At 44.4% G+C, this 23,792-nt stretch overlaps 1 protein-coding gene across 5 annotated transcripts in view; it reads right to left on the bottom strand.

Moving 5' to 3' along the window:
* The window catches only part of adgrl2a (adhesion G protein-coupled receptor L2a), a 797,903-nt gene that overhangs the window by 478,538 nt on the left and 295,573 nt on the right, over nt 1–23,792 (bottom strand). For all 5 annotated transcript variants that reach the window (XM_072574792.1, XM_072574794.1, XM_072574790.1 and 2 more), the window contains exon 3: nt 14,506–14,555. The gene's annotated coding sequence lies outside the window, so the exon portion shown is untranslated. The remainder of the gene's footprint in view (nt 1–14,505; nt 14,556–23,792) is intronic.

Genomic DNA, 23,792 nt, shown 5'->3' with positions numbered 1-23,792 from the left:
TGAGAGGTCTACTCTGTACCTTGAGATTGTGACTCCTGGTTCTAAACTCTCTGACCAAGGGAAACACCCTCCATGCTTTAGTTTGTCCAACTCTGTTAGAAATTTATATCTTCCAATCATACTCCCTCTGACTCTTCGAAACTCTCGTGAAAAGTCCAAATGAATCAAGCTCTCTTCATACAACAGTGCTACATTGCCCAGTATCTACCCACTGAACCTTTGCTGTACTCCCTCTGTAGCTGCAGGTGTACACTTTCTAAGGTAAGGAGACCAAAAATAGTAAGAGATCCTTACTTCTGAACTTAAATCCTCACAGAGAGCTGAAACAGATTTAGCAGGTCAAATGGCCTCCTTCTGTGCCTTAATGATTATTAATTTGTGTTGGTACGTTTCACCTGTGTGCAGGAATTATAGGACATCAGACACGAAGACATCACCCATATAACCATGCCTCTGAGTGAGTCAACATCCCCCAGCCACTGGTTTCTTATAATTTGTTCATGAGATTGGCCAGCAGTTAATACCAATCTCTAATTCCTCAGAGAGCAGCTAAGAGTCAACCAATTTGCCGTGGGTATAGGGTTATATGTAGGAGAAAATGATGTTTGCAGATACTGGAGATCAGAGTTGAAGAGTGTGGTGCTGGAAAAGCACAGCAGGTCAGGCAGCATCCAAGGAGCAGGAGAATCAACATTTTGGGCATAAGCCTCATTCGCGATGAAGGGCTTATGTCTGAAACGTCGATTCTCCTGCTCCTCGGATGCTGCCTGACGTGCTGTGCTTTCCCAGCAACACTCTCTCGACTAGAGTCATATGTAGGCCAGACTAGGTGAGGATGGTAGGTTTCCTTCTCTAAAGGGCATCATCATAGAATCCCTGCAGTGTGGAAGCAGGCCATTCAGCCCATTGAGACTACACCGGCCCTCTGAAGAGCATCCAATCTAGACCCACCCCCTACCCTGCATTTCCCACAGCTAACTGACCTAGCCTGCACATCATAGGGCAAATTAGCTTGGTCAATCCCTCTGACCTGCACATCTTTGGACTGTGGGAAGAAACCAGAGCACCCAGAGGAAACCTATGCAGACACAGGGAGAATGTACAAACTCCACACAGACAGTCACCCGAGGGTGGACTTGAACCCAGGTCCCTAACATTGTGAGGCAGCAGTGCTAACCATTGAGCCACTGTGTCACTCCCATTGGTGAACCTGATGGGATTTTCCTGACAATCAGTAATGATCTTGTGGTCATCATCATTTGACTCTTAATCTAAATTTTTATTGGATTCAAATTCGATCATGACGTGATTCGATCCCCTGACCTCAGAACATTTCCTGGCTGTCTGACACAATACCTCCAGACCATCGCCCACCCCCACAATAGAGTGGTGAGAGAGCAGTGAGGAAATAGTCAGGGTGTGGGGGCAACTGGGAGGTTTCACATATGATTGGCAAAGATAGCAAAGAGTAGACAACATCCACTAAAAGAAGAATATATCTGTAATTGGGTAAACAATGCGACTGAAGGTTGTAAAGGTTTAATCTCCTTTGGGTGTAGCTCCTGACTTTAACTGACAATGACATCCTCCCTGTTTCTGGTACATTCGGTTGAATAAAGTGCTCCACTATGCATTCTTCAGGTACCTATCTCTAAGCATGTGACCTCAAATACCGACCTTTATTTGAAAGTAAGTGTCACACCTGCCATATCAAAGTATCGCACTAAATCTTATCGGAGGAATGATATTTCAAAGTTCTTGGTTTTATTATTGTTCAGCAATAAATGTCTAATAAACATCAATATGCTCTTTAATAAACTAAGAATTTTCAAGCAGGAAAGCAGCACTGTCCTCAGATGGGTGAAGCCAACACTCTGAAATTTTCCAATGATTACTTTACAAATATGATAGAGCAAATGTAAGCTATTTCCCCTTAGTTACCTGTTGCAACTGCTTTGTGGTGATGCCACAATATTAATCATTCTAATGGTTACTGGGCTGCTTCACTGATCTCACTGAAATGCTAGAATGGAGAATCAAGACAGGTAAGCAAGCACTGCTGTTTGCTGTATAATAAATTACCTCACACAACCAAAAAAAAACTACAATACAGCATCTAAAAAGGCTGAAAGAGCCCAATTTCAAATCCATTCAAGTGTTGTCACGAGAAATTCAGCAAAATGAAATGGAGATTCCTGAACTATTCAGGCTTCATCCAATTCAACTGTGTAAAGCAAGCAGCTCAATACTTTTTTTCTGGATTGGTGCATGGGTGGGTCACAAATCAATCAACACAAGGAGTCAGACTGCTGGGTGGTCATTTGAATAGAAGGGAAGGCTTGATTTGAGACCGTGACTTTCACAACCTCAAGACGCTTTACAGTGAAGTGTTTTTCAAGTGCAGTCACTGAGCAGATGCAGGGAACACGGCAGCATAGCAAGATCTGACATACAGCAAGCCCAGATGGTGTTCCTGATGAAGCAAGGCTGGTTGAGGGTCAAGTGATGATAAGAGATTGGAGAAAACTCCCTGTTGTCTCAAAAGAACTATTAGGTCTAACCGATGAGTCGGGCGACTGGGTGATAAGAAAGATGACATGTCCAGCAGTGCAGGACTCCCTCAGGTGGACACTGCTGGACAACTGTGCCTGGTCACCGAAACAAAAGTTCAGTATCGATGACTTATTGTAAATGGGTCTAAAAGGCTTAATACTGAGGAGTATCTCAAGCACCAGCCATGATAAAGAAGGAGATTTGGGAAGAACTGCTTAGGATCTCAAAAGATTGAGACCCAACAAATGGTCCCTCTGTCATGATGTCCACTATAGCCTAACCTGCAATGAGTTGCTGATATCCAACAAGATATATTGCGTTCAATACAAGAGGGTCAACTCAGCAGACCAGGAAGTGGAGCTTCTCTACAAACACTAAACCAAGCACCCTACACAAGGACTTGAACCCTGGACCCTCAGATTAAAAGCCTAATGCACTACCTGCTGAGCTACCCAGAGGTTTAGTTTACTGGATGGCTGGTCTGTGATACAAAGTGATGCCAGCAGCATGAGTTCAATCCCTGCACTCTCTGAGGTTACCATGGAGTGTACCCTCCCCTCACCTGAGGTGTGGTGATCCTCAGCTTAGACCCACACCAGTTCTCCCTCCCTCTAATGAGAAAGCAGTGCTATAGTCTGATAAGACTACAGCAACTTCACCTTTTAGACTAAGTAAGCCATGTGTATCTTTGACTTACAGATGATGGTGGGAACGAACCCACCCCATAGTGGGACAGAGACTCAGCTTAGAGTCAAAAAGTGTGGTTTAGCGGCACATCAAAGCTGATTTTTCCTACTCCCTTCTCTTTCAGTCTCAGTGATTTTCTATTTGGATTGGAGGAGATTGCACAACGTCATTGACGGGGACATACATTTCCAACTGTTCCTTCATTGTCGCTGTGTTAAAATCCCTGCAACTCCCGACCTAACAGCAGTGTGGAAAGTTCAAGAATCTGGCTCCCTGCCACTTTCTTGACAGCACTTTCCAAACCCACGACCTCTGCCACCTAGAAAGACAAAGCCAGCAGATTCACGAGAATGTCCCCACCAGCAAGTTCACCTCCAAGCCGCTTGCCATCCTGACTTGGAACAGTATCGCTGTCCCTTTACTGTCATTGAATCAACATTCCGGAGCTCCCTTCCTCACAGAATTGTGAATGCACCTTCACCTCAAAGACTGCAACGTTCAAAAAGGCCACTTTCTCCAGGGCAACTGGGGATGAGCAGTAACTAGCCAGTGACATACACACCCCATGAAAGTATTAAAACCAGCTGTGCTCCACACCTAGAGAATGAATCTTTAAAAACTAAGAGGGTTAAGGGGAGATTTAGTAGACTTTGAAATTATGAGCAACATCGTTTGTTGGGTCAATAAGTTCAGTAATTAAAGTTAGTAGGTTAAATAGGTTTCCAATAGCAAAGAACACAAATTTGATTGATTTGATTTGATTTGATTTATTATCACATATGAAGTACAGGAGTACAGTGAAATGTTGCCACATACAGAGCCATCTTAGGTATGAGGGTACCTCGGTACAAAACTTAGGTAGACGTCATAACATAGAGAAACAAAGTTAAAAATAAAGCATCACTATTGTTTTTTGTATAAGTAGAAAAATAAAGAAATAAAGTTAAAAGTTAACATTACTGTCCTTCCTAGTATTATGTAACAAAATAAATAAATAAAGGAATGTAAAGTCATTGATAAACCTCAAGGAGGGAAGAGGTTTTGATTTTATTCACCAGGTTACAATGATCTGGAGTGAATCGACTGAAAGGGAGCGTGAAGCAGATTCAGTAATAACATGCAAAAGAAAATTGGCTAGAAACATGAAAATTTGGAGGGCCATAGGGTGGAACAAGTAGCATCATTTTATCAGTACAACCGAGATGGGCTGAGTGACCTCCTCCTGCACTTTGTCTTCACAAGGTCAAAACCTAACACAAAATTAACGGCACGAAGAAAACATTTCGGAAAGCTTTCACGCTAAATTCAACTCTGTATCAACTCGATCGAGGGTAGGCTGGCCATCCATTCTATGGCATGTGTGCTGACAACCCCCGCTGTTCAATGTGTGGACTCCTCAGATTGTCTAACAGCAGCAGGTAGCAGCTGCCGTGCAACCAAACTCTGTCTGGAGTGTGGAGTCATAAACATAATAATCACTGGAAAAAAATTAACTTCAAAAATCAATAACTATTTGCTCAGCAGTTTGGAAACAAATTGAGATAAGACAGCAATGGTTTGCACAAAGAATCCAGGTCAGATTTCTTAACCCATTTGGTGCTTAAGACTCCCAACACTAAACTGGGAAGAGAGAGAGGCCATTTGGCCCTCTTAGCCCTGTCCTGCTGTTGTTCCATTCAACCAGACTTCAACAAGCCTCGAGTTGACAATGTTTTCTGAGACAAAAACTGAGATTTCTGGAAAAACTCAGCAGGCCTGGTAGCATCTCTGGAGGGAAAGCAGAGTTTACGTTTTGGATCCAGTGGCCCTGCTTCAATACTTTCTGAAGTTGCCATGACGACAGGAAGTTCTCGAACTCCTTCAATTATTTTGAACATCACAATTGGAGTTTGTTTCCATCGGAGAGTCGGAGGTTGAGGGGTGACCTTATAGAGGTTTATAAAATCATGAGGAGCATAGATGAAGTAAACAACAGGTGTCATTTCCCTCAGGTGGGGGATTTCAAGACCAGGGGGCTTATTTTTAAGGTGAGAGGAGAAAGATTTAAGAAAGACATGAGGGGCTATTTGTTTACACAGAGAGTGACTCATGTGTGGAATGGCCGTGCAGAGGAAGTGGTGGATGCAAGTACACTTACAAATGTTTAAAAGACATTTGGATAAGTACATGAATAAGAAGTCTTTGGAGGGATATGGGCCAAGTACAGGCAGGTAGGACTACTTAGTTTAGGATTGTGCTCGGCATGGACTGGTTGGATTAAAGGGTGTCTATGCCTCTAAATTAGATCTCTCAAGGAATATCTGGTCACAGGTCAGCCTCCACTGCATTGGATGGTGAAGCAGATTGGAAGGGCCTATTCCTGTCCTTATGATTGCTCAACTGATGGATGTGACTTCTCCTCACAATTTCGTGCTTTCGGCTCCAGCGTTATTCTAATCAGTAACGTTTTATCTTCAGTGAACATAGACTAGATTTTCAGGCCTAACCCAACCACGTTGATATCAATCAACAAAGTTCCAAGGGAATGCTGGACCAGGCAAGCTCCTGCCCTCTGGATGAGACGTTCAACCAGATCACCACCAAATAGACACAAACATCCCATAAGACCACAAGATGAATAGAGCCATTCAGCCCATTTAATGAGATCATGGCTAATCTGATAACCCTCATGGACACTTCCCTCCCTCTTCCCCATAGCTCTTGATTCCCTTACTGATCAAAATGCTGTTTCTCTCAATTTTCACATTATTGGGTGACTTTTACCCAGTGTTCCCTCAGTGAATGACATCAACTAAGATTAGGTGAAGGTGAGGGACTGCAGATGCTGGAGAAAATTGAGTCAAGATTAGAGTGGTGCTGGAAAAGCACAGCAGGCCAGGCAGCATCCAAGGAGCAGGACCCTTGATGAAGAACTCCTGCCATCAAAGAAAATTAGACCAACTCATCCTTCAGCTCATTTGTGGGATCTGACTATGCACACATTGCAATGCATGTGGAACACAATAACAAAACACCAAATGTGATTCAACAGAGATGCAGCAACACCCTGACACTGATCCAAGCCAGATGCTAACGGATTCAAGCTTTCCCCAAGACATTTGAGGACTAGCTCCTGGCTGACATTCCTGCATAGTACCAAGGGTATTCTGTTCCTTCATCTTTTCAAGATACTTCAAATCAGAGACCTATAAAAGATTCCTTGATACTATTTGGTGAAGAGTAAGGTTGTTTTTTCCTTAGGTTCGTGTCAATATTAATTGAAACAAAGAAATGTAGAAAACAGGAGCAGGAGTAGGCCATTCAGCCCTTTGAGCCTGCTCCACGATTCAATATCATCATGGCTGACCATCCAACTCAGTCCCCTGTTCTCGCTGTCTACCCCATACCTTTCGATCCCTTTTGTCCTAAGAACTATATCTAACTCTTTTTTGAAAACATTCAATATTTTGGCCTCAGCTGCTCTCTGTGGCAGAGAAGTTCACAGACTCCACACTCTCTGGGTGAAGAAATTTCTCCTCATCTCAGTCCCAAATGGCACACCCTGTATCCTTAGACTGTGACCCCTAATTCTGGACTCCATCAGGAACATCCTTTCTGCAGACAGATATTTCCACAGGCAACCTTCACTCACCCTTCATTCTTCATACATTATCAATAAAAACAATTTCTTGTGCTATTATCACAGTGTATTTGTTGTGGGAGCTTTCTGTGCACTGTTGGGAATACATTCTTCCGACTTTACAACCATGAGTACATTTCAAGTGGTTGTAAACACACTAAGGTCCTAAAAACTTGAAAGTCACGGCACAAACACACGGTTGTCTTCTGATTTTTATTTACAATCGTATTTGGCATTTGAATCGCACTTTTCACTTCCTCACGGAACATCAAGACCTTTCCCAGCCACCAAATTACACTTGAATAGTAGTCCTTGTTAAACATTTTCATGAAAATTAATAGCAGGAGGCCATTCAGCCCTTTAAGCAGACCCTATCATTGAATAAGATCATGGTCTCAGCTTCAGTTCCCATCCTGCCCCTCATGAATCTCTGATGGACCCAAAGTCTCTCTAACATCTAACGGCACCTCCTATGTCACTGGGAAAAGTAACAGTGGATTTGTTTTAAATGCAACAGCCAATCACAAGTTTCTTCCACTTTGTTGCATAGTTGATTGGAGAATGAAAAAGACGGTTTTGTCTTCCACCTTGTGTTGACCTTCTCTGCTGACTTGTTGCTGGGATATGGGGCCACAGCTGCCAACAGTCTTGCAGTATCTCTGCCAAGCAGTTATTCTTTAGATTCTCTTGTACTGCTTCACCACAGCCAGTTTCCCACACAGCCACCAGCAACACCACAAAGCAGGCTTGCTGAGCAGCCGAAGGCAAAAGTTTCCTCAACAGATTCAACATTGCTGTGGTGCCAACAGTGGGATGGGATGATGTCCATGCTCGTGAGTTGGAGGAGGGGGAGGTCTTAATTCCTGTACTAAAGTGCAAAGTCTCAATCAGGGTTGGTAGCAGATTGTCAAACACCAAGTGTGTTCAGCTTATTTCTTTTTTTTTAACACTCTAGGAACTCAATGTCAACAAATGTCATAATCCATTTCATAAGACCATTGAATAAAGGAGCAGAAACAGAGAAAACAGGTTCAGGAGGAGGCCATTTGGCCCTTCGAGCCTGTACCACCATTCAATATGATCATGGATGACCCTACAATCTCAGTATCCCATTCCCACCCTCTCTCCATACCCCTTGATCCCTTTAGCCACAAGGACCATCTCCAGCTCCCTCTTGAATCTATCTAATGAACTGGCCCCAACAGCTTCCTGTGGGGGATAATCCTACAGATTTTTAACCAAATACAGAAGTAGGCCATTCAGCCCATCGAGTCTGCTCCACCATTCAATGAGATCATGGCTGATCTGATCATCCTCAATTCCACTTTCCCGCCTTTTCACCATAACACTTGTTTTTCTTCCTAATGAAAACTCAGTTGTCATTGACTAATCCAGCACTGTCATGTGGTGATTGATCTACCTTATGTTATAGACTTTTGCCTCCAGCAGGGAATTTGCACCCAATAAGGCAATATTTATCTCAATGCCACTATATGAGGACCAGACATGGGTGATGTGGTATTGAAAGATTCAACAGATGTATTTTGGAGCTCCTGAGGTATAGTCGGTTCTGATATAACATGATAGTCCAGTTCTTGTGCGATCTCACATTTTAAGAAAAATCGCGCCATGCAATTGAAGCTAATGGGTCCAGAATCGCATAATAGCCAATCCAGGTAGAGTTTGTGTTCGACAAATAACTTTCTAAATTCTTCAATCGCGCTAAATCCAATTCGTGTTGAAGAAACACACGTTATAGCAGAACTGATTGTGCTCATGTATTAATCTTATGAATTTCAGTGTCTGGGCTAATATTAATCTATCTGGGTATAAAAAATAGCAACCTTCCACCAGCATGTTATGCTTCAAGAGGTCTCAGTTAAGGAGTAACTTTTATACCATCAGGTTACATGGTATGACATAGTAATGATCTCATAAGCATACCCCTCAAAGGCACACAGCATACCAGCTGTGAGATGTATTCCTGCATTAGCCATCTAGAGTTTTATATCAATGACCTCAGAGAACTTGAGTTCAAATCTCACCACAGCAGTTTTAGATTTTGAATTAAAAAGGATTAAAGCATCTATCGATCTGTTATCAACAAATCAAGTCAGTTCACTCATGGTCATTAAGGGGAGGAAGCCAGCCATGACTCACTTGGTAGCGCACCAGCCTCTCATTCAGGGCATTCTGGGCTCTAATAAGACCGCTTTTCAAAGAAGGTAACTGTGACAAGTTTCAAAAGGTTGCAGCATGTCAATTGTGAATTTGATATTTTCAAGGTCACGTTACATTGGTCTTGGAGTGTGAAATTAATTCACCCAGAATAGATACTGGGAGGTGTAACCCTATGATGGTAGATAGCCAACAGCTTTTCCCCAAGGGAGGGGAATCTAAAACTGGAGGGCATAGGTTTCAGGTGAGAGATACAAAAGGGTCCAGGGGGCAATTTTTTCCACATAGAGGGTGGTGAGTGTCTGGAAAGGGCTGCCAGAAGCAGTGGTGTAAGTGAGTACAATTTCATCATTGAAAAAACATTTAGGCAGGTACATGGATGATATAGGTATGGAGGGATATAGACCAAATGTCTGCAAATAGGATAGCTGAATAGTTAACACTGGGCAGTATGGGTGGGTTGGGCCGAAGGGCCTGCTTCCATGCTGTAGACCTCTATCACTCTATAATCTTGGGGGTAAAGTCATGCAAGATAAAGCAATAGGACACCACCATCTAAAGAGCATAAGGAGCAGAAATAGGCCATTCAGCCCATTGAGTCTGCTGCCCCATTCAGTGTGATCATGGCTGATCCAATTATCTTCACATCCACATTCCTGCCTTTTCCCCACAAGCCTTGTTCCTTTACTGATTGAAAATCTGTCTCTCTCAGTAGTTATCATTTTCTGCAACGTGGCTTGAGGACCAAGCATTAGCCAGGATATTTTGCTATTCTTTTAAACAGGGCTGGGAATCGTTTACATCCAGGTCAGAGAGTAAACTGGAGCTTAGTTTAACATCCGAAACAACAAAGGGGGAAACAAAATTAGAGATTCAATGATGTATTGCGGGAATTCAAATGCCACCTTTTAAATAAAAGGAAAAGACATTCAAGCACCCTTCAAAGACTGAGAAAAATTGAAGTATTGCTAATTCAAATCACTTCCCTAAAGAAGGTAGACTTGTTGATAGGTACAGTCACAGACAATGGATCAATCTTCCCTCATGGTTCAAAGCAAACATGCACTGTGTCCAATCAATAGAACAGTCAATACCCAGAGACATTGACAACAATTTACGATTAAGAGATGACCAAATCTTACGGAATGCTTCAATGGAGGAAGGCTGAGAATGCAAGGAAGCAGGGGAGCAAGAAAGAGTGTCAACATCCGAACCAAGCTCCTGATTAACATCCCATCACCTCTTTACCTCAGTGACATCCTTCAGATTTCTAAGTGGCCCTCACCTGGATGGAATGATCATGTGAGGATGTGTCGAATCTTCGTGACCTGATGAGCATTGACTGTTAGATTACAAACACTGCTGACTAATGACTGGGAATGTCATTCACGGCAGATCTAATCAAATACCCCAGCCTGTCTCAGACTCCTGCGCTGCCAGTTGTTGGTGCAGGAAAATAGTTTGTAGCTGTTGGACCTCCTTAAAACTGTGCTCCCCAACACCGCCCAGCCCGATATTAACTTCTTTGTTGTGCCTTTATTTTCCTTCCTACTGCTCTTGGAAAACAAGTGGAATAGATTTAACCACATCTAAGGTACTTAAAATACTCAATTTGTAGCACTCTGAAAAAGAGTTAAAGACCCGTGTGGAGTTGAGATGTTGCTTGCACTTACACATCAAGAGCTGTGGCAGTGCTGATTGTTGGAAGCATTGCCTTTCCAATGCAATGTTAAACCAAGGTCCCATTTGCCCTTTTCAAAAATATATCAAAGATGCAAGACTTTGAAGAGAACTGGGAGAGCTCTCTTTATGCCTTGACCAATATTTATCCCTTCACCATCGTCGCTGAAAGTAAATGATTCAATTCTTTCCTCTTTTGTCTTCCCTGGAGCGTCAGAGGCTGAGGGGTGACCTTATGGAGGTTTATAAAGTTATGAGGGGCATGGATAAAAGTTGCCCCATAGATCCCTTTCCCCTCGCAAACCTATGCCCTTGAATTAGGGTAAATAGGGTTTTATCCTGGGGTGGAGGAGTCCAGAACTCAAGGGCATCGGTTTAAGGTGAGAGTGGAAAGGGACCTAAGGGGCAATGTTTTCATGCAGAGGGTGGTGCGTGGATGGGATGAGCTGCCAGAGGAAGTGGTGGAGGCTGGTACAATTACAACATTTGAAAGACATCTGTAGGGGTACATGAACAGGAAGGGTTCAGAGGGGTATGGGCCAAATGCTGTCAAATGGGACGAGATTAGTTTGGAATATCTGATCAACGTGGACAGGTCTGTTTCTGTGCTGTACATCTCTCTGACTCTGTCACTGTATGTGAGCTTGCTGTGCAGGATTTGGCTGCCCATGTTCTGAATATTCCAACTATGGCAAAGTTGGGCCATCTGGCCCCTTGATCCTTGCTCTGCCATTGAATAGCATTGTGGCTCATTCTCCACACCTTTAAAAAACACACTGTATTCAGACTGAAGTGCTTGAGATGGCCTGAAGCTTGAGGCACTATACGAATGCAAGCTATTGATGCGGCAGAAAGAATAGCACTCACATTACTGAGTGGATGCCACTTATTCATCACACTAGTCAGCAGCGTGCTCTGGCCCATGCTGGTATTGTATACATGACAATACCTTGTCTTCCTGAACACCATTAAAAGACTGCGGTCTTCTTGTTTGATGACAGTCCCCCTGGGCTAATAAACAAAGCGACAGACGCGTTTACTGTACATCATTCCTGGCCAGCCACGTTCCAAACATAACGCATTGAAACAATCACACCATTTGCACGGTGAGTACCTAACGATTCCAGACCAGGCACAGAGCGGCTTTTGTTATCTGAAGGTCTCTTTCACAGAAACAATGTTATTGCGGCCGACAATACAATCTGATTGAAGGAGAGCTGTAATTGTTTGGAAAAGCTTCATTTGGTGCTGCTGTACAAAAATGCTCAGCAGCCTCCACAGGGGGAGATGCACATGCTTATTAACGCCTTCATGGACCGAGATCATCATAACCTTGTGGTGGGCCCTGGCAGTTAGTGACAAGGACAAAGATTCGGGAGATTCCTGACTTTGGCATTCCTTGACTTCCATTTTTTGTGCAAATTGGGATTCAGAAACAAGTCAGGGATGTTCTCTACTTAATGACTGGAATCTGTAGCCTTGTTAACTCCTGCGTGTTTTCTGTGCCCGTGTGAGTGGGAACGTGCGTTCAAAAATAGAAATAGACTGAAGTTGGCATGGTGCCCAGCACAATCACAGCGACAGACTAAACCAGACTAACTTTCTCCCACTGAGTGCTTGTGGAACCTGGGGTGGGGCTAGTGAGAGGGGAAATTGTGTGTAGGTTGGGGAGAGGGGTGGGAGAAAGGTGCAAGGCCAGTGGGAGCGATAAAATATGGTCTATCCACTGGCAGTTTTGCAGGTGGAAGGCTTCAAGCGATTGGTCAGTTGGATCATGTCCACAGTTAAAAAGAAAACGTGAGGACTCTAAGAGCTCATTAATACTCAGTTAGATCTTCCCAGCAGCCTTAGTTTCAAAGGGAATGGAGTATATAAATAGGGAGGTTTGGCTAAAACTTGACAAGGCACTGGCCAGACCACAGCTGGAATACTGTGAATAATTTGGGGCTCATTGTGAAAAGAAGCAGATACTGATACTGGAGGCAGCCCAAACAAGCTTCACTGGGTCCCTAATCTGGAGGGACTCTCCTTTGCGGTTGATTAGGTTGGGCCTGAACTATTTAGAATGTGTGATGTGGAGGTGCTAGTGTTGGACTGGGGTGGACAAAGTTAAAAATGTCTGATTTCACACCCCAGAACATCAGATCATTTCATTGGTTTGATGTCATCCCAAACAGTAAGATTCAAATTTGATTGGATTTAGGTATCTGGGCATAATTTAAACTGACTGACCAAATTTGAACTTGTTTTTGTTCCATGGCAACGCAACTGCAGCTATTTGTTTCAATCAAACATTACATTTTAAAATTGTTCAGCATTCTCTGTGCTTCTAAGTGCTTGCTAGCTTCCTCTCTCTTAAGGCACGCCTACACCTTCACAACAGGCTATGACAAGTACAATGCCTAATATACAATACTTCGACTGCTCATACAAAATCCATGAAACAAAGCAGCACATTGCTGAAGGAAGGTTTATTTGGAAACACTAGTTTTCAGAGCACTGTTCCTTCATCAAGTAACTGATGAAGGAGAGGCACTCTGAAAGCTAGTGCTTCCAAATAAACCTGTTGGACTATAGCCTGGTGTTGTGTGATTTTTAACTATTTGGAATACAGGAGAGCCAGACTCAGCTTTATTGGAACATACATGGTTTTTGGAGGACAGAGCAGTTGCAGAAAGTTGGTGGCAAACTCTTGGACCAGAGGGCATCATCACAGAATAAAGACAGAGATGAGGGGGATTCTGATTTCAGATAGCAATGAGGAAGAATTCCTTCTCTGAGAGGATAATGAATCTGTGGAATTCTTTACCACAGAAAACTGGTTTGTTCAGGAAGGGAATTAAGCACCGTGGAGAAAAGTCAGCACAGTGGAATTGAGGATGATCAAATCAGTCATAACTTCATTGAGTGGCACAGAAGACTCAATGGGCAGAATGGCCTAATTCTGCTACTAGGTTTTCTGGTCTTATCAGCCTCCAAGCAAAGCTGTTGCTACTGCAGAAAGAACAGGACTCACATTGCTGGGTGGACGTTGCCTATTCATTCCACTGGTCAGCAGTGTGCTCTGGTCTGGGCTGGTTATTGTTCCCAGAATTGGACCTTGCACGGCTTAATCACAATTCACAGTTTGGGAACCATGACCTAAACAGGGCAACCGTTTATCACCAAGGGCTTGGTGCCCCTCGTCACAAAAGTGTGTCTATCTTGCAAGAAGGTTCACAGTCCTCCAGAGGCAGGAAAGCCGGCTAGAAGAGGCTAAATGGCCTCCGCCTGTCCCTAACGAATGCAAAAGCAGGCTGGAAGAGGCTGAATGGCCTCATGTCCCTAATGAATGAGACAGCAGGCTGGAAGGAGGCTGAATGGCCTCCCGCTGTCCCTAATGAATGGGAAAGCAGGCGTGAAGAGGCTGAATGGCCTCCTCATGTCCCCATTGAATGGGAAAGCAGGCGTGAAGAGGCTGAATGGCCTCCTCCTGCCTGTAATGAATGGGAAAGCAGGCTGGAAGCGACTGAATGGCCTCCTCCTGTCCCCAATGAATGGCAGACACTGAATAAGGAGGAATGTCTAAAGTTCCCAGTATGACCTGTACTTCAAACAAACAGAACAACCCAGCATTAAAAACAAATGCGCTGCTAATTAAGATGAATAATTGTTTCACGTTTTTTGATGAAGGCAAGATACCATCCGAACAGATTTACAATTGATATGATCATCCACCATAATGTCAGGATCTTCCTCCAAACGGCTACTTATGGAGATCAGTTTTAAAATGCAGAGCTGCAACTCACCGTGTTTAGAAAACGTGGGTCTCAGCATCCTGACAGAATGTCGAACAGTCCTGCAAAACAAAGAAATCAAATATATATAAAAGATTCATCCAAAGACAGTCACCTTCAGGTTATAAAACGCTTCTGTGGCGACATAAGAATTGCACAATGGGTGTATGTTTTACCAGCATTGTGACTTGTCTGGGTTATCATCTGCTGTGATAAAACAGTATATGTTAATCTGTTACACTTGAACAGATTCAGCCCCTTTGCACCTCTTCCACCATTCATTAGATACAGGAGGAGGAAATTCAGCCCCTTTGAGACTGTTTCCATACTCATTAGGTACAGGCGCATATCACTCAACCCCTTTGAGACTGTTTTTCCATTCACTAGGGACAGGAGAAGGCCATTCAGCCCCTCTGAAGCTGTTTTCCCATTCATTAGGGACAGGAGAAGGCCATTCAGCCCCTTTGAGTTTGTTTACCCATTCATTAGAGACAGGGGAAGGCCATTCAGCCCCTTTGAGCCTGTTTTCCCATTCATTAAGGACATGGGAAGGCCATTCATCCTCTTTGAATCTGCTTTCACATTCGTTAGAGACGGTGAAGGCCATTCAGCCTCTTTGAGTCTGTTTTCCCATTCATTAGAGACTGGAGAAGACCATTCAGCTCCCTAAACTAGCGTGCTGTGTCACTCAACGACAACACAGCTGATCTGCACGGTAAGGTTGATGTATCTGCCCTTGTTACCACATTCCCAGCTGCTTTTGGCTCAGAAAGACGGTGCCAGAGAACAGTTTGAACGAACTGCGCTCGCTTCCTTGTGGGCTGGAGAAGATGCTGCAGTGTCCTGGTGGAATCTGAAGAGGGCAGTGCAATCTGTCAGTTCCAGGCAGCTCCAGAACTGAAAACACAGCAAGTGCTTTTTGACTCAGCTCTTCCTAGCAAGAGGGGAGACAGGAGGCGAACCATTTTCTCATGTAGGCTAAAGGTCGCGCCAAGGATAGAGAGTAATGTGGAACTACTCCAGAAGCAACATGGGCAAACTAGGTCCAAGTATTTTTTTTGTCCAGCTCAATATTATTATCAATGTTGTCAATCTGTAGTAGTGAAAGCCAAGTGTCACTTTTAGAAGCAAACAGACCAGATTTAATTAACTCATTCCTTGCACATTTTATCATTCATTGCTACGACGACATTCAATTGCTCAGCAGACAAACAGCGTTTATTTTTTTAAAAAAAGATATAGATGATCAGAGAGCTGCAGTCACCTTGCTATGCTGCAGCTGAATTTGCAACCAGCATTTGACCGTCCTGTTAATTCCCAGTCATTTCGTGCTGCCCCTTTGTGCAGCAATGAGCACACGCCCACAATCAAGGAGGCTCCGTTCTCTATTGTCGAGGCCAGATCAAAGAGGGCCCGGAGACAGTGAGTGGCCCACTCTCAGCATCGAGACTCCGGACGATTCCTGTCTGCCAGCTCCTTTGGCAAGTTATTTTTGTTTCCTCAGCTAAGCCGAGACAATTGAGAGGAAATCTGAAGCACCGAGGGAACTTGGGAAGCCCTAGCTCAGGATTCTGTAAAACTTAACATGCACGTTCAATTAGGAAGGCAAATTAAATTTTAGCAATCACTTCAAGAGGGGCAGAAAACATGAGCACACAGGCACTGCTGAGGCTGTATATATTTCTGGATTGCTCCTCGGTTGCTGCCTTACCAGCTGTGCTTTTCCAGCGCCATTCTAATCTAGACTGATTTCCAGTATCAGAAGTCCTCAGTTTTGCTTGTGTAGGTTTCTGGACTGACCACGTGGAATATTGTGAGCAGTTTTGGGCCCTGTATCAAATCTGACTTGTTTTATTGCTGTGACATGTAGCTACGTACAGTTAAAAGTTTTGTTTTATGAGCAGCTCAGGCAGACCATTGCAAACAAGGAATGCGGAGCATAGGGTGCTTAGGCAAAAGTGAGGACTGCAGATGCTGGAAACCAGAGTTTAGATCAGCGTGGTGCTGGAAAAGCACAGCAGGTCAGGCAGCATCCGAGGAGCAGGAGAATTGACGTTTCGAGCAAAAGCCCTTCATCAGGAATGGCATAGGGTGTTTAGACTAAGCAATGATTTGGAGATGCTGGTGTTGGACTGGAGTGTACAAAGTTAAAAATCACACAACACCAGGTTATAGGCCACCAGGTTTATTTGGAAGCACGAGCTTTCAGAGCGCTGCTCCTTCATCAGTTAGCTGTGGAGCAGCACTCCGAAAGCTTGTGATTCCAAATTAACCTGTTGGCCTCTCACCTGCTGTTGTGTGATTTTTAACTTTAAATAAAGCAAGGTATACAGGCTACAGCTGCACAAGAGGGGGCACAAAGCAAGATCAACATCAAATTTAAAATTAGAGACGTCCATTCATCGGTCTGATAATGGCAGGGAAGAAGCTGTTCTTGAACCTGTTGGTGCATGTGTTCAAGCTTCTGTATCTTCTGTCTGACGGATGATGTTGGAAGAGAATATTACTGGAGTGGGGCGGGTCTTTGATGGACATGCTGCTGTTGGAGGGGGGTCCAGAGGAGGTTTACAAGAATGATCCCCGGGATGAAAGGCTTGTGAAATGAGGAGCAGTTGAGGACTCTGGGTCTGTACTCGATGGCGTTCAGAAGGATGAGGCATGGATCTGATTGAAACTTCCGGAATACCAGGAGGCCTGAATAGAGTGGATGGGGAGAAGATGTTTCCACAAGTAGGAGAGACTAGGTCCTGAGGGCAGAGTAATAGGACAAACATTTCGAAATGAGGTGAGAAGGAATTTCTTCAGCCAGAGGGTGGTGAATCGGTGGAACTCATTGCCACAGAAGGATGTGGAGGTCGAGTCATTGAGTGCTTTTTAAGACAGAGATAGAGAAGTTCTTGATTGGTAAGGGGATCAAGGGTTACGGGGACAAGGGGAGAGATTGGGGTTGAGAAACATATCCACCATAATCGAATGGCAGAGCAGACTTGATGGACCAAATGGCCTAATTCTCCTCCTATATCCTCTGGTCTAATTGGCTTTCAACATGAGCTCAGACTCAATGCAGTAAATCCACCCCATCATATAGCTGCTGGTGAATACATTCAGCATCAGGAGGAGGAAAGGATGTAAAAGGGGAGGACCAAACACAACAACTGCTCACTTTTTCTAAAGCTTGTGAGAATAGTTCCCCTTTGCCGAAAGAAATCCTTTTTTGAACCACGACTTTGCCCTGCTTACAATACAAGCTGATGTCACCACAGACCGAGTGGAACAGCTCCCACATGAGACAGAGAGAGAGAGTGTCAGGGAGGATCCTTTTGGCACCTCACTTTGTACACTCTGTTGGGGTGCAAAGAGGGAGAAAATTCACAAACTAATAGCAAAGTTTAAAATGCTATGTCTGTCCACTGTTGTCCTTGACAGAGTAATGATTTAACCTCAGGGTCACCTCAGCTGAGATTAAGGAGGAAGGTCCTTTGTAATGGTGCGGGAATTGAACCCACAGTCCTGACTTTACAAACGCACCAGCCAGTCAACTGAGCCAACCAATACACTGGAATGTCAAGGAGAAGGGCTACATTTGCATCATACTAAAGAGAGGGCAATTGTATCCCTATCTCTGAGCCAAGAGGTCTGGGTCCAAGTCCTGCCTGCTCCATGTGTCATAACAACTCTGAACAGGTTGGTTTGAAAATACCTCCCCTATAATGAGAAATACTGAGGATCTGAAATAAAAAGAGAGCTGGAGAAACTCAGCAGGTCTGGTAGCATCTGTCCAATGGGAGAAAGTGAGGACTGCAGATGCTGGAGATCAGAGTCAAGAGTGTGGTGTTGGAAAAGCACAGCAGGTCAGGTAGCATTCGAGGAGCAGGAGAGTCAATGTTTCGGGCATAAGCCCTTTTAAATTCTTGATGAAGAGCTTATGCCCGAAACGTCGATTCTCCTGCTCTTCTGATGTTGCTTGACCTGCTGTGCTTTTCCAGCACCACACTCTCGACAGCGTCTGTCCAGTGTTAAAAATCACACAACACCAGGTTATAGTCCAACAGGTTTAATTGGAAGCACACTAGCTTTCAGAGTGACGCTCCTTCATTCGGTGATTGTGGATGAAGGAGCGTCGCTCCGAAAGGTAGTGTGCTTCCAATTAAACCTGTTGGACTATAACCTGGTGTTGTGTGATTTTTAACTTTGTACACCCCAGTCCAACACTGGCATCTCCAAATCCTGTCCAATATTGGACTTGAAACATGAACTTTGTTTCACTATCTGTTCCACTTCACCGCCTGGCAGAAATGTCCTGACAATTATGAAAGGGATATAAAAGAAATGGTTTCCAGCTGTGAGAATTAGAAAGATATAAAGGATGAGCCGGTGATGAAAGATTTGTTTTTATTCACTCAAGGGAATTGAGCATCGCTGACTGGGTCAGCCTTCAGTTCCCCTTTGTGAAGGTGGTGGTGAGCTGCCTTCTTGAACCACTGCAGTCCACGTGCTGTAGGTAGACCCACAGAGTCAGCATTACATACACTGATATTCTCAGTTCAAAATAAAAAGACAAGAATCGGGAACGTATGGGCCTCAAAGCAGGGACAAGCACATCAGGAGATCGGATGTCGTACTGGATTGAAAACTTTTCTCACTACAGATGCTGCCAGACCTGCTGCTTTCTCTAGATCTCTCTGTTCCTATCACATCTGAGAAGGGAGGTTGTTTTTTGGCACCGAAAGTTGTGCAAACTGTCTGGGTGCAATAAGGGAAATAAGTGAAAAACCAACAGCAAAGACTAACCTCATAAAGCTACAAGGTCAAACAGAGAGAGAGTGACAGAGAACACGATGCAGTTTGATAAAATGCACTGGGGTAGGATGGGCTGACGAGAATAAACCCCCCAGTCATCCCTCGCAAAACACTGTCTTTCTTGTCGGAGAAAGCATACTGTCGAGGCATTGGAACAAGAATTACAAAGGACTGGATCGGATTCTTGCCCGTAGATTGGGTGGTCCCTGAGTTTGAAAAGAAAAATCCCACACATTCAAGCCATTCCTATTTAGAGAGCCAGGAGGGGGAAATAAGACAGGAAAGGTTGCTTCATGCTAAAGGTTGCTTCAGCCAATTGCAGAAACAATTGCCTCGCTGGAGGAAAAAGGTAGGCTTTGGCACCACAAGGAAGACATGGGGTTGCATTGAGAGTGCAGGGCTGTGGGGGGAGTCAGTTTCCGATTGCTATGGTCACTGCTGGTACAGGTCATTCTGCTACAACACTCGTTTCGATAACAAATTTGTTGTAACGCAACTGATGATTTGGGGACACTGTTTCGAAAGTGCAGACTTTTAAAATGTGTGTTGGCTGTAACGCGATTACATAGCCAAAACTTTAAGTGCCGTTTCTAAAGCACGATTTTACTATAATGTGGGGTTGCACAAGAACGATCTGTACTGCCATGTGACTTTCTCTGACACCTCCAGTGTCATTGTCCCTCTGATATTATCCACCCAACACCCCCCCACCCACATCCCCCACATCCTGTTCCCTTTCGAACTTGCTGCTTTCCAGGGGAGGTTTGCCCCATTGATTCAGTGCCTTCTCATGCAACAGTTACACCTTAGCCACACTGTCACCTCCATCCCATGGTCTGGACTGGAAGACACAGCAGCTTCTGTCGCAAAGTGCAACCTCGACCCTCGATGTTGTGCCAGCCTTTTATCCTACTGTAGAATCAGACTAACCTACATACCCTTCATTATACTGCACTATCTTCCACGTGCCTATCCAAGAGTCGCTTAAATGTCCCTAATGAATCTGATTCTACTACCACTGCTAGCACTGGATTAGTGGTGCTGGAAGAGCACAGCAGTTCAGGCAGCATCCAACGAGCAGCGAAATCGACGTTTCGGGCAAAAGCCCTTCATCAGATGAAGGGCTTTTGCCTGAAACGTCGATTTCGCTGCTCGTTGGATGCTGCCTGAACTGCTGTGCTCTTCCAGCACCACTAATCCAGTATTTGCTTTCCAGCTTCTGCAGTCATTGTTTTTACCACTGCTGGCAGTGTATTCCACACACACACCATTCTCTGTGTAAGTAACCTACCTCTGACATCTCCCCTGAACCTTCCACCAATCCCCTTAAAATTATGACCCCTCGCGATTGCCATTTCCACCCTGGGAAAAAGTCTTTGGCTGTCCACTCTATCTCTGCCTCTCAACATCCTGTACACCTCTATCAAATCACCTCTCATCCTTCGCTCCAGTGAGAAAAGCCCTAACTCCCTCAACCTTTCTTCATAAGACACACCTTCCAGTCCAGGCAGCATAGAACATAGAACAATACAGCGCAGAACAGGCCCTTCGGCCCTCGATGTTGCGCCGACCTGTGAACTATTCTCAGCTCGTCTCCCTACACTATCCCAAAATCACTCATGTGCTTATCTAATGTGGCTGAGTTAACTACATTAGCAGGTAGGGCATTCCACGCCCTTACCACTCTCTGTGTAAAGATCCTAGTAAGTCATCCTAGTCAATCTCCTCAGCATACAGAGATGAGGTTGACTTCCTGGACTTTGTGTCAACAAACTACGTGAGAAGCTTGCATTTTTCACATGGCAAATAGTGAGGACAGCAGATGCTGGAGAGTCAGACTGGGTAAAGAGTGGATCGGGACAAAGCACAGCAGGTCAGGCGGCATCCTTACCCTGAAACTGCCCTCCTCCTCTGATGCTGCAAGACCTGCGATGCTTTCTCCAGCCCCACACTTTCCACACAGCGACCAGCAACAAAGTAGCACCTTTGAAGTGACAGAATCATGGAGAACTACAGCATGAAAACAGGCCCTTCAGCCCAACGTGCCCATGCCACCCAGTTTTCACAATTAAATGAGCCCCATTTTCCTGTGTTTGGTCCATATCCCTCCATACCTATCCCATCCATGTACCTGTCTAGATGTTCCTTAAATGACAGTCAACATGAACGTAATTGGTTCTAGTCCTATATCAGGGCTTCAGTACATAAGATAGGTTGATACATTTCAGACTTCCCAGAGAGAGATAGGGAGAGAGAGAGGGAAACACTGTTCGGACTGCCAGCTGTGTTCACGCGTATTCCTTAAGACTCCTTCAGGTCATGTGTCCCCTGCTGCAGCTATTGTTCAGGCAGAAGACCTGTCATTGTGATGCAGTTTCATACAATCATGGTGTCGTTGACTAAATCAGCATTCACCAGGCTAATTCCGGGGATGGCGGGACTGATGTACGAGAAGAGATCGACTAGGTTAGGATTGTTTTTGCTGGAGTTCAGACGAGTGAGGGGGGATTCTCATAGAGCCTTATAAAATTCTAACAGGACCAGACAGGGTAGATGCAGGGAGGATGTTCCTGACGGTGAGTGTGGACAGAACCAGGGGTCACAGTCTGAGGATTCAGGGTGGGCCATTTAGGACGGAGATGAGGAGACACCCAAAGAGTGGTAAGCCTGTGGAATTCATTACCACAGGAAGGAGTTGGTGCCAAAACATTGAATGTGTTAAAGAGGCGGCTGGATATAGAACTTGTGTTGAATGGGATCAAAGGTTATGGGGGGAAAGCAGGATTAGGCTATTGACTTGGACAATCAGCCATGACTGTGATGAATGGCAGAGCAGGCTCAAAGGGCCGAATGGCCTCCTCCTGCTCCTATCTTCTACGTTTCTATGTTTGTATTACTGCTCAGACCTAAGTACCCTAGAGAAGGCACTGGTGAGGAATGTTCTTTCTAAGCTGTGCAGGCATTGAGAGGTCGCTTGTAGGCCGATTGGGGTACACTGACTTCCACACGTGAAATGGTCCGCACAGCAGAAAAAAAGAATAGGGGAGATATAAGTGGTGAGCTGCCTTCTTGACCACTGCAGTCCATTTGGTGTAGGGACACCTACAGTGTCGATGAGGAGGGAGTTCCAGAATTTTAGCCGGGGGTCAATGAAGGAATAATGGTATATTTCAGGATGGTGAGGGACTTGACTCAGCGTCAGGAAAAAAAACAAAATCACCTAGCCATCTATCCCCCAACTATACATGGGAACTTGTTGCATGTACCCTTGCTGCTGGTTCTGACAATAGAATAATAGTAACTATACACTATTGAAGTAACTCATTGCTTTCAAACTACACAGGGTGCCTTGAGGATTTGAATGGCACTAATTTTTCCACCGAGTGATATACATTGTGAAGTACTCTCCAGACATAAGCCAAGTACAGAAGGAATCCATATTTCCAATTATAAGATGAGATTTTACTCATTCAACCCCCCCTCCTACCCACAACATACTCCAATAAATCTTTGAAATCAGTCCAGCATTTTTATTTTGCAGTATTATAAACCATGCTAATCTTTCATCCCTCAAGCAACATTTGAATACACTGCAGCACGCATGTTTGCAAAAACTAAAATGGAAATTCTGGACTTCGTCAGCAGGTCTGGCTGTGTCTGTGGAGAGAGCTTCAAGTTAATGATATGTCACACATTTGAAATCTTGTTGAACATCACTTCACCGGTATTTACCAACTTGTTTTGTTTTTGAGTGGCTGCTGGATGAGACTCTGAACCTCTGTTCTGCCCTGCCCAAGAGTTGGGAGTCATAGAACCGATTGTAAAGGGGAGGAAAGGAGAGAGATCTCCCCTCGTCCCATGGTCAATGATTAACTCTCAACCAACATCACAAAACAAACAGCATAATTTATCATCATCATCATCATCATTATTGGGGTAGCACGGTGGCTCAGTGGTTAGCGCTGCTACCTCACAGCGCCAGGGGCCCAGGTTCAATTCTACCTTTGGCTTACTGTCTGTGTGGAGTCTGCTCATTCTCCCTGTGTCTGTGTCGGTTTCCTCTGAGTGCTCCAGTTTCCTCCTGCAGTCCAAAGACGTGCAGGTTAGATGGATTAGCCATGTTATTTTTTTTATTCATAGGTTGAGGGTATCACTGGCTAGACTAACATTTATTCTCCATCCCTAATTATCCAGAGGGCAGGTAAGAGTCAATCACATTGCTGTGGGTCTGGAGTCACTTTTAGGCCAGACCAGATAGAATGGCAGCTTCCTTCCCTAAAGGACATTCGTGAACTAGATGTGTTTTTCCAACAATTATTTCATGGTCATCATTAGGCTCTTAATTCCAGACTTTTAAAAATTGAATTCAAATTCCACCATCTGCCATGGTGGGATTTGAACGCGGGTCTCCCAGGACATCACCTGGGTCTCTGGATTAACAACCCAGCAATAATGTCATTAAGCCATCACCTCCCCAATTGCTCCATTGTGTTCAGGGA

Source organism: Chiloscyllium punctatum, chromosome 7 (genome assembly GCF_047496795.1).
Source record: "Chiloscyllium punctatum isolate Juve2018m chromosome 7, sChiPun1.3, whole genome shotgun sequence".
NCBI classification, from domain to species: domain Eukaryota; kingdom Metazoa; phylum Chordata; class Chondrichthyes; order Orectolobiformes; family Hemiscylliidae; genus Chiloscyllium; species Chiloscyllium punctatum.
This window is presented reverse-complemented; position numbering and strand designations above follow the sequence as displayed.